This window comes from Ischnura elegans, chromosome 6, assembly GCF_921293095.1.
Source record: "Ischnura elegans chromosome 6, ioIscEleg1.1, whole genome shotgun sequence".
Lineage (NCBI taxonomy): Eukaryota > Metazoa > Arthropoda > Insecta > Odonata > Coenagrionidae > Ischnura > Ischnura elegans.
The window spans coordinates 71,310,810-71,322,628 of NC_060251.1; the positions used below are offsets into that span (position 1 = coordinate 71,310,810).

The 11,819-nt window shown below is 37.6% G+C and overlaps 1 long non-coding RNA gene across 1 annotated transcript; it reads left to right on the top strand.

Annotated features, from left to right (window-relative positions):
• Positions 1-493: 493 nt before the first annotated feature.
• On the top strand, positions 494-10,753 carry LOC124160891. Its single transcript, XR_006865262.1, has 3 exons — positions 494-764; positions 7,631-7,852; positions 10,408-10,753. It is a non-coding gene; the product is annotated as an uncharacterized LOC124160891 (long non-coding RNA).
• Positions 10,754-11,819: the final 1,066 nt, after the last annotated feature.

Sequence of the window (11,819 nt, forward strand, 5' to 3'; positions counted from 1 at the left end):
CCAAAAATATATACATTATCAGCTACATTCCGGAAAATTTTAAAATAAAAGTTCTTTTGTGTGGTAAATTTCATGGTGAAATATGTTGGTATTATAACTATTGTCAAGTGGAAAATTTACACATTAAAAAAAATTATAAGTCTTGAAATTTAATTCCTCCCAGAAGCAGCTCTGGATTAGAAAGGGTTAATTTGCCATTCCTCATGTTCTATTCATAATTACATGTGCTTTATTCATTTGTGTGTTGAGTCATCCAGATCGTACTAATTGCTTTCGAAGATTACTTATCTCATCTTAATCGCGCGCCGCTTTTACTTGGTCTTATATTCCGTCATTAATATTCCTAGCACTTTCTAGGATTGGACTTCTTTAATATTGAGTGAGGGTACGTTGTCTCCACTCTACAAACTTTTGACAGTGGTTACTACGGGCATTAATGTGTTTTTTTTACACATCATTTATTTTTTAATGATTTAAATCAAATATCATATAATATGTAGTGTAAGCAGCTATATTCTGTACATTCACTCTGCCAAAAGTACAATTTTTTGATTCAGAACCTAGCATAAGATTAACCTTGTTAGGGTCATTGGAAACTTTCCTCTTTAACTTCTTGGTGGACCATAGACGGTTGCCCCAGGGTTGGCTGCTGGATATTGAACGGGAGCTTCAGGAGCAAAGGACACTGCCCCCGGTGTGGTGGTGAATCCTGATGGCGCTGGACTAGCTGACGTTATGTAAAAAGGCTGGGAGGGGTATAACACGTAAGTCCACTGGCCAGAGCTATCCAATACTGGAACTAAGGTTTGCTGCGATGGAGCGGTGAAGAATTGTTGGTTCGTGAAGGCTTGTTGCGCCGGAAAACTAAAGCTTTGCTGTTCCGGGAAGAAAAAGGATTGCTGTTCTGGGAAGTTGGTGAAGGTTTGTTGTTCTGGGAAGTTGGTGAAGGTCTGTTGTTCTGGGAAGGTGGTGAAGGTCTGCTGTTGTGTGAAGGTCTGCTGGGTGTCCGTAGTGGGCAAAAATCCGAAAGTCGAGGGTTGCGTTTCTGGTGGTGTCACCGGCTGTGTGACGAAGAATGTAGGCTCGGACGTTGAAGTCTCCTCAGGCAACGGTAGGAAGAACGTCGTCTCGGAAGTGGAGGGGGGCAGTACAGGCGGTGGCTTCTGGGGCTTTTGCTGCGGCTTTGAGGGTCTCTGCACCAGAGAAGTACTTGTTGGACGCGATGGTGGCGGTGGTGGTGGAGGTGGTGGAGGTGGGGGCGGCGGAGGCAGTGGTCGAGGCTTGGGCTTCTGGGAAGTGCCGAGTGGCGTGGGCCTAGAGGGTTGTCCTGGAGGCTTCGGCCGAAGCGGGGTCACAGATGAGCTTTGGGGCCCTACTAGAGGCGGGACCAAAGGAGCGGAAGACGACTGTGGCGCCGCATTAGATGATACGAAGAGACCCAAGAAAATCAAGATTACCTAAGGAAAAAAATAAATAACGTAAATTTCCGTATTTTTTTTCTTTTTTACTAAGGGCATATATTTGAGCGAGCGTATATTGAGGAGAAGCTCTTCCACATTATGAATTATCCTGTACCCATTGCCGAGATAGTCTTTCAGGCGGGTAATTAGAAACCATCCATCGTAGTCTTAGAAATAGGGAATTTGAGTTTATACCATTAGTCTTATGAAAACTTTATAAAAGCATGAGTATACATTGGAACCAGGGAGATATAAACATTATGGGCGCATGATTTCAATATCCGTTGTATAATAATTATATGAGGAGAATGGTGTCATGGTGGGAGGTAGTAAGGAAGCAAATGGAAGGAGATAGCAAATTCGTCTAACTTTGACAGAAAAAACCGGCTGTATGTACAATATACATAAAAAATAATAAAAATTATTAATAAATTATTTTTTAGCTTGGTTTGGAGAAATATCGTAGTAAATCCGATAGGTTGAACTACTGACGATTTTTTTAAAGAATAGAAATCTCATTCGTGCATTTGAGTTTACTTGACTTAGGGTATGGTGGAGAAAATTATCCTCAGGGAAGAGAATGAGACAAGTTTGCAGGCGCTGGAGCTAATAGTGAAGAGGCCTTTGGATAATTTGAAGTTGGCATAGACGGGTCGCCCTGGAAGGAATTCGACGATGTGGGTTAGAAAATACTGGTTATGGAGGGTATTGACATACGGCCGTTTAATGGCTGAAACCAGTGAGATCAAAGCAATGCAGGAAAGGGAATAATTTTTAATGAACGCAGGAAATTATTTCAAAGTCTCTCATGCTCATAAATTGAAAACATTAGTACAAATATTTAACATTATGTAAACTTCGAAGCACTATGTCAACTAGAATTTGTAATTTAGACAAGACACGATTATGGGCACTGCTCAAAAATTACTGATAAACCGCATAGAAATAGATGGCGGTAATAAAATTTGGACTTAATATTTTTGCTTCTAAGAAGGGCAGTGGTAATTCTCTTTTTCTATTCACCTGAATTTCGCATAACATTTACATCTAGTTTCTAAACTACTTATTGAAATTCTCAAGGTCGTTTTTACGTAAAAACCACGTAGAAAAAGAACATTGTAAGATGAGTTTTTATCGATATTAATTGCCATTTTTCGAAGTAGTTTTCTAGCAGATGATCTTCGAGGGTCGGTCACTCCGAACATCTGTCTTAAGGAAAATTCATTCTTTCATCAATTTCAATGTGATTTATATCTCCCTACTATGATAAATATTTATATCTCCCTATGATAAATACTTTAAATAATGCAAGGCTGCTTTTTGAGTGTGAGTGCTGTTCCAGCAACTACACATGCTATACTATTGCAACCATTGCTGACCAATGGTATTCCACATTTAATTACTCCTATTATTACTTAAATTACTACACAATGCAGCTCATTTGCTGATATCATCTTTGAATATTTTACCTCTGTCGAATCCAGATATGAATTTCTCTTCACTATTTTCGGATCTAATAATGCTTATATAAACTCTCTTATGGCTGCGTTAGTTTACTCGAGGTTTCTATACTCAGGCAGTATTTCCCTTTCATACGCAATACGACATAGCAACGATTATCCGCTGAAATCACACTAGTTACTCTGCTAGAGAGTAACACCTTTATATTTCATAGCTATAACAATTAATAACTACTTTTTGATTCGCTATTTTGGAACTATTCGTATATAATCGGTGATAAAATGTAATGGATGTAAGAAAGAATAATGTTTAAAAGGATACATATTAAGATGACCAAAGAAACTCATTATTTCGTGAATAAACTTGGTGCTATTTTTCAAATTTGCCGAATAAAACAATACTCCAAGCTCATTTTGAACAAGCAGTCATTGCAGCATACTTATATATGCTTCTGGAAGCTATAGTAATTAATAGTCAATTTATGATATCGTGAAGAAATTCAATTCAATGATGAATGTATGGAATGTAGATAGGAAAATTTACGTATTTCTTACACGCCACCATTAGCCTCTTTTACCCAATATTTGCTAGTTAAGTTCAAAAATTAGAAAGTTACAATTGTCATTATGCGACGTAAATTATTGTATGGGTAAAATGAAAGATCGGTGAATATTAATTATTAACTATTTAATTATATTAATGAGTGATGGCATTACGTATTGATATCATAACTACCTAGGGCTTTATCCATTTATAATAATAATAATAATAATAATATAAAATATCTCTTAGGCAACGAAAATTTGTCAACCGGACGTCCCTAATTAAAGCCATAAAACTAATTATGATAAGAGAAACAAGGGATTAGAACTGGCGCCACTGTCCTCAACTTATGAAATCCATTTTCTTGGTGAGTTCTACCGTCACATATCCATACCAGCATTGGTATTGAATCAGTAAATGTGTAGAGGGGCTAATGTAACACTATATCATAATCCGCATTCTAGTCTGGACCCTAATTTTGCATGGTCGTCAGCAATGTTTGATTTCCTTTTATGTTCCTAGAGGAAGCGCTAATGCAGCGATAAGTCCCTGCATTATCATCTTTATTCATCTAAACTTTCAGTTATAGATGTCTAGCTATGGATAAAACGAATTCTATAGATGAATTACTATAAATAAACATAATAAAGAAGGAACCAACTTCAACCGACTACATTTGTTTATCACAATAAGGGTCAACTTAACAAACACCATGTAAGCCACATCTTAAACTAAACTCTATTCGATATATACAAGTCAGCAATTCGTAATTACTTGGCATGCATAATTACATTGCACTCTTTTCGCGCTACAAGCCTGTATTAACTTTTTACCCGCTTAAAAAAAATATTTATGCAGGGTAACAAATTTAATTATTAAGTTTATTGGAAAATCTCTGCTGCAAAGAGAGATAAGGGATCAATGTATCAGAATAAGAAAAAAACAAATGAACAACCCAGACGACCAATTAAACCGAGAGATAATAAAATATTAAAGTTTTAATTATTAACTCACCCATTTCATGTTGCCGCTGGTCCCTCCTGCGTATGTCTCATTGAGCCGCAAATGAGAAGTTGCAAGTCGCTGGCGATCGACTGCCCTCTGGTGGCCAAATAAGCCTTTTTATAGACTTTCTCAGGTTTTGCAGACCCATTGCAAGTTTGGTGTCTCCTTTTTCGGAAATGCGTCACCACTCGTTCAATTTCTTCCATGTTCCGGAGGAGCATCGCTTATTTTTGTTTTATCTTGTCCATTACGACTTACGCCACATCCCTTCCATTCCCTCGCTTTTTCCATTAAACTCCCCACCCCCTTTTATCTTGCCATTCCCCCCACCCAGCCTTTCATCACAGGTACCCTAACCTCAAACATGTGTTTTCATGCCTTCGTTTCGCCCTCCGATGAAATTCAAATACACTCTGGTCCATCTCTTTGTTTCCGTATGCATTGAAATAAGTCGTTCGTGCTTTATATGTATTTATTATTTAATTTGTTTACCTCTAGATCTCAGTTGAAAAATGAGGTGGTCTTGTGCTATGGCTAATAATGTTATAACTGCTTTAAGAATAAAATCTATCGTGCTCAAATATATGTTTACTTTGGCGTACGTTCTTAGTAGATGAATTTATCCAATGCGAATAAATTTATAGTCAATTCTCTTATATTCTAATAAAGCTCAGTTATTTGACCGAAAGTAAAATTTTTCGAAGTAACGTATGCATACTAAATAAAGGTCGTCAATGCCTGGAAAATCGAGTAGGTAACCAGCCTTCAGTTACGGCTAGGTAAGCGTATTGGCTAAAAATATTCTATGAAGAAAAATATTCTTATAAGAGGGTACTGCCGAGCATAAAGGTTCTATTCCTTAGCATTCTCCTTTTCCAACATTGAAATGGGGACGTTTTTTTCATGAACTCTTCAGCCAGATCTTGGAGCTATGCAAAAATTTATGCAACAATTTCTTTACCTCGACGTCACAGTAACCTTTTAAAAGATGCCCAATAAAACACGGCAATGACTCGGGAGGGTTTTCTAGATTCTTTCAAATTTAATAAACTCTATAAGCTGATATTATGTAATGATTCTTGCAGTTAATTAGCCAAGGTTGACTAGAATTCTGTCAAAAATTGGTTCCCAAAATTTTCATCCCGACCACTAAAATATAATCACCGAGTTGTTGGATACGGAACTCCTCGAGATATGAACTTCGCATAGTTAAATATAAATATTTCCCGTTCTTATATTTTTCCTTTAATTTGAACGTATAGGGGAGTTCGGTATTATTTTGGGCCAGAATAAATGGCTTTTCCAAATGTGCTAGTACGAATATTATTTTTCCTAAGGAATTTCCGCAGTTCAAGTCCAGTTAAGGGTGACTCCGTGCGATTTTACCCCTTTTCAGTCGGCAGTTATTTCGAAAAACATTTTCTGAACTACCAAAGAAAAGGCATGGGAACAGGACTTAATTTTTAATGCATTATTTTTGTTCTTCAATGCTCGAATTTCGTCACTATTTCATTATTGGTACTATTAACGGAACGTGCACTTTGAGCTTAACGATTCGATTCATTCTCTTTCATCATCATCGTCAATATCTATAATCTTTTCCCCTATAAATTTTCTAAGTAATTTTGAAATAAATTTTTCGTGCAATTGCCTATAAATATGCATAATTTAACAAAGTCACGGGCTTTGAAGTCCTACTTATGCATCATAGTAACAAAAAAATGTGATATTTTTCTCGTGAATGATTGTTGTGCACCAATTTTTGTCTGCTCAAGTAACACTTGCAATGATATTTAAAAATTGGTCAATGATTACCCTCCTTTAATCAAATACGAAAGCCATGGCGCAATTTTAGAATAGAGAGTCTATTAACATCAGAAGCATCCAGAACCAACCCCCCACATTTCTTCCGTATTTCTTATTGAGCATTTTTAAAAGCCTACAACTAGAGTTCTTGACTTTGATAATGATTTACTGTATATAGACTATTGATTTACCGTAAAATCATACTTAGGCTCTGCATACAAAATTGGTTTGCGAGTCCATTTAAAATCATTGATCGAAAAACAAGACTAAGGTGGAACAGAACGGTGAGGTCAATGTATAACAACTATGAGGCTTCTTTGGAAAGTTGATTTAGGATGGTAAATAAGCACAGGTGTTTAGGAGAGCCTGGAGCGTGGGTGGGAGATGCAGGTGCTCTTGAAAAGTTAAAATATTACGTTTAAGTGGTCTATATATTCTTGATTGGTGGACTCAGGCTACGGTCAGATTAAAGGCTGAATATAGTGATGGCAATATCCTTATAAAGAAGAGCAGTCCTTTCATTTAACTCAGTTCGCAGGAAGCAGTGAAAACTTTCTACGGGTTAAATTTTAGAGCAGAAAACTGACGATGAAAGCCGTGAGTACCAAGAAATGTGCACTGATGGTGATAAGAAAAATACAATTTTGACTTTCGTAATCTGAATTCAAAAACGAAATTTCAATGTGGGTATGATAGATCTTATAATTCGTAACACCCCCCCCCCCCAAGAAAACTGGTATATTACCTTTATTATTCGTAAAAATATTATGGCAATTGATTTCTAAACGAATTGAATTTAAGGACTACACAAAGGTGAATTTTCCCAAAAATTCACCTTTCAAGGATAGGTTGCAGTACAGGCCGATTCGTAAAACTTGCCATGAAAACTTACCTTGACGGATACAATTCCTTTTTATAAATATTATAAGGATAACATTTTTCCAGCTCAAAGGAAAATGATAAATTCATGCTAGATTATAAGTTGTCTAATTTTTTTGTATAATCGTTCATGAGAACGTCATTAATATTAAATAGCACGAATTGTTTAAAACGTCAAAGAGAGCTTATGAAATTGTTTCCGGCCTGACTTGGTTGAAACGCAATATGTCCGTTGTAAAATATAAAATTAATGGTAATTTTCACAATTTTATATCCACTCCACTACCGACCATGGTTTCGACATTCTGCGTATTTTTCAAGTCATTTTCACCTTGAAAGTGCCAAAATTAAGGTGTGAACATTACCATTTCTGTAGTGCATATTGTACCATAGTAACGAGAAAATAATATATGAAAAGGTTTATTAATTCATTTTGCATTTATTTCGCACATAACCCTCACGACTTTGTGTTCCAGCTGTTCCCGCTAGTCTTCCTGGCTCTGCTCGCGGCCGTATCCGCTCAGGGTTTCTTCAGGTTGGGCGGCGCTTTCTCCGGGCCCTTCCTGTCTTCGGGGCAGTTCTCCGTCGGTGGTCGATCAGATACGCCCCTACCGCGGGCATTCATCTCTGGGACATTCGTACCACCCCAACTGGCTCCTCCGCCATTCTTCGTGTCGGGGACGTCGTTTGCTCCATCGGTACGGCCAACTTTCCTGACGGCACCCCTGCCGAGCCCATCCCGTGGTCCCTCCGTCAACTACGGCGTCCCTGATTCCTGAACGGATTTTCGTCCAATTTCATGAGGATATGTTGCCCTTACGGAGGTTCCACTGCAAAGTGAAGTAAATGTCATTCACTTACTTCGGTTAGCTATAGAGATGCGGAGTTATCACGTTTAAAACATGATCTTGAAACATCACCATATTTATTGGACCGACAGAGAGGATTAAGTAAGAGATATATTTTGCCGAATGGGTAGGCGTCGGAATCCCGTTTTCTCTAGAGTATATTAACAATTTCTTGGTGGCACTCAAGAAGTCACACATGTCCAACATATTGCCATTTCTTTTTCTAAAACCGCCCCACAAGCCTATTGTGGTGACTTGCAGGGTAACCTGTATATGCCTATGAATATTTAAATGGCGATGTTTCAGAATGGAACTTTAGATTATAATTTTAATAATTTAAAGAGATGGTCTCAGGGTCGATATATCGGCGTGCTACTCAACCTGCCTTTAAATTGGTGTTAGGACACCAACCGTGAACCTATGATACCTTACAGAATATGGGATCGCAGTTTCAGACGTCTGAGTTTGACCCAGCATTTACCAAAGTCTTTTATGGTTCGGGGTAAAACAAATCCTTACTCGTATCCGTTCGACAAAATATTTCTCTAGCTGAGAAAAGAATATAACTTGAAAGTACTTGAAACTAGTCAGGCAATTAGTTACTTACCGTAGTGACAATAACTGTGGAAAATACAGCTCTCCAATACTAGTGGTGTTTAATTTTTATCAAAAGGCGTTAGTTCCGTCGCAATAGCTCTTCAACTTTTTACGTATAGTCAGGGATTTTAGAGCTATCTTTCAATATATAAAAGGGTTGCTTGTGGGTGAGATGATTATTTCTTTTAATTGGTGATTTTACACAGATACTGTGGAACCTCCTTGGGGGCATTTTGCGAGAGGCTAAATACATTTGGTATAACTTTTGTCATTATAATTTAATGAATTCAACTTTCGTGCATATATCCACATAATTTAAAAATAACTCAGATAAAAACTCTCTTTACAAGAAATTAATTCCACTACACCATGACGTCCAAACCTGTTCATGCTAATTACATAGTCTTCAAAGCGACTATCCTCATTGTTATCATTTTTTTAGAATGTAAGTAATTCAACCTTGCCAGGAAATAATTTGAAACATGAATTATTTAGGGTATATGTATTGCTTCGTAGCCCCTGATACTTATGGTGCATATCAAGTTGAGTTTATTTCCGCGATCGCGTCATATTTACTGCTAAAGTCCTATTTTTCCCCAATATATTCTTAACTTAACCTAATTTACATCGTGATTGGAAATTAAATGTTTGATGCTGAGTTTTTCATTTACTATTTGAAATCGGGTGCCTTTAATTATGGATATAGGCACACAGAATGTGTAGTGGAAATGAGAAGAGTCTTGTCCATAAAAATTCTATGAATTATTATTTTAGCTTAATGTGAGTATTGATTTCGTGAGATGTAGTGATGAGCCCAATTCTGTGTAGTTAAATTATAAAATACAAAATACGGCAGCTGTTTTCGTGCCGAAAAGTAGTGGTATCAAAATCTATTTAAAGATAAATTAAATCTTTCAGCAAAATGGATAAAGAATGCCGTTCATCAATGCTGTTATTTTAAATTTCTTAAGGTATGCACTAACCCTAACGATTAATCGACCTATTGACTGACGTAGGCTGATTTTGACGAGAAGATGAGGAACTAGTTGTAGAAATTGATTGCTACCACAGGTAATTAGTGTGTCAAAAATAAAAATTAGCCCTGGTTTGACCTTTTCTATTAACTTTGAATAGTTTTTATTAGTTATTTTACGTATATTCCATATCAATGAGATAAAAGTATGTATAAACTTTTAATTACTCGACATATAAAATGGAGTTGCTTTGCTGTAACAAGAGTGACATTTTCCTCTATTTTAAATTCAATTTTGGACTTGAATCCTAACAAAACCCTGAGCCCTCCTATAAAATAATTTTTATTTAATTATTTTTGTCTGATTTCAATGCATATTTACTCTAGCAGCGTTAAAACGTGCTGTCATCAGACAAGCGTGTTTCTCAGGTGTATATGAAATATATTTCGTTTTTCTTAAGGTATACTCTAACCCTAACGATTTCTACATACAAGAATTGCCATGAGAAAATATTTTCATTTTTTCAAAAATTTTCTAACGATTTCATTGAAGTTGTATAATGATTAATACACGAGATAGCTTTAGATATTTTTTTAAATTTGCTCAGCGAGAATCTGCTCGCTAAGAACCCGGAATTTCATAGGATATCAGCGGTATATTGCATCAGTTTGAAATAAAAATAATCGTTAATAACTTTAACTTATTTTATTTCCACCAATATTTAAACATATGACAACATTATAATCATGATTGAGTATGCAGTATGAGTTCCAGCTTGTATTCATGAGGTTCCATGACTCTGCAGCATGTTGTGAATTTACTGGCTCTTTCCAGGAATTTTGGCTCTCGCTGCTCTTCGCGCGAAGGAGCCCATGGCTTGGGAGATGAAATCTCCGTTCTCCTTGCCTCCTCCAAAACAATCAGGGAATTCAAGGAACGGCTCAACAGCCATCAGTATCCTTCAGCTTCCTGGTGTCCACAATCCCATTTCATGTGCATCATAAATTAAAAGAGAGAAAATAATGCTTTAAAATCTTCAGCAAACAGCTCAAGAACATGAATCTGAGTGTTTATATAGTATGACAACCATATGTGAAAAACATATCCGATTATGTATCTATCAGATGTTGGATTTTTAGTCAGTAAATCTGTTAATATTTTCATTTTGATTTAATAAAAATTGTTTTTCAAAGTATCGCATAGGGTTTTAAAAAATTACCCCAAAATAAATGGAGATTACGGACGTTTGTGTTCGCAGTATTTTCATTTTTATTGATAAAGTGATTTACTCGGTGTGGAATTCATAAAATTAATATGTTGGAGTAGTAATGAATTTCCGCGACTGGAACTAATCAACTTGGTGTGATTCGTAAGAGAAATAAATTAGTGATATGCGGCAGGAATGTACAAAATCATATATTACTTAGAGTATTTTTCATGTCGATGTAAAATTTTCTCATGGAGATGATGAAAAATATCTGTTCAATAATCTACTGAAACTTATTATCAATGAAAGAAACGGAAAGCTTTTTTATCTCCGATGGTCGATGAGATACCTACTGCCAGACGAGCATATTTTGAAATTCTTATTAAAATGAAGTGTACTTTTACACCATAATTCCAACAGACCAGCAATTCCAGCACATCAGCATTTCCAACACACCAACAATGTATCACACCAACCTTATTGTCGTTGTGCAAACAACTCACCTAGCTTGTCCCTCCTCCAGTTTGAAAGGCCGGGGCTCAGAACCCGGGCAGTCCGTACTCCCTTGCTGGTATGCCTCCCCCGATTGGCTGAAAAAAGCCGACTTGAGGTGCGAACGCTGGCTGGCCCGCAGGGAAGATGTTGATGGAGGCGGAGGAGGTTGGACGTAGGGGGAGAGGGAGGACGGGGGGCGGGGGTGGGGGTGGAGGCGGAATGGGGGCCACTGGCACTGGGGGCCGGTAGAATCCTGGGGGCAGGACGGCGGGAGGGAAGGCTGGCGGTGGAGGCGGCGGTGGTGGAGGCGGTGGAGGTGGAGGAAGTGGTGGAGGAGCTACCGGTGGAGGGCCGTACTCTCGTGCGGGCCCTGGCACTGGAAACTGAGGGAATGGTATGGAAAGGGGCAGGGGTGGCGCGTAAATCTCGGCCGCTGAAAGGGCAGCGAGACCCAGGATGGTGAATAAAACCTTAAAAGTAAACAAATGCTATCATTGAAATGACTGTGAAGCATCGACTGTGGGAAGCAGTAGATATGAGAGTT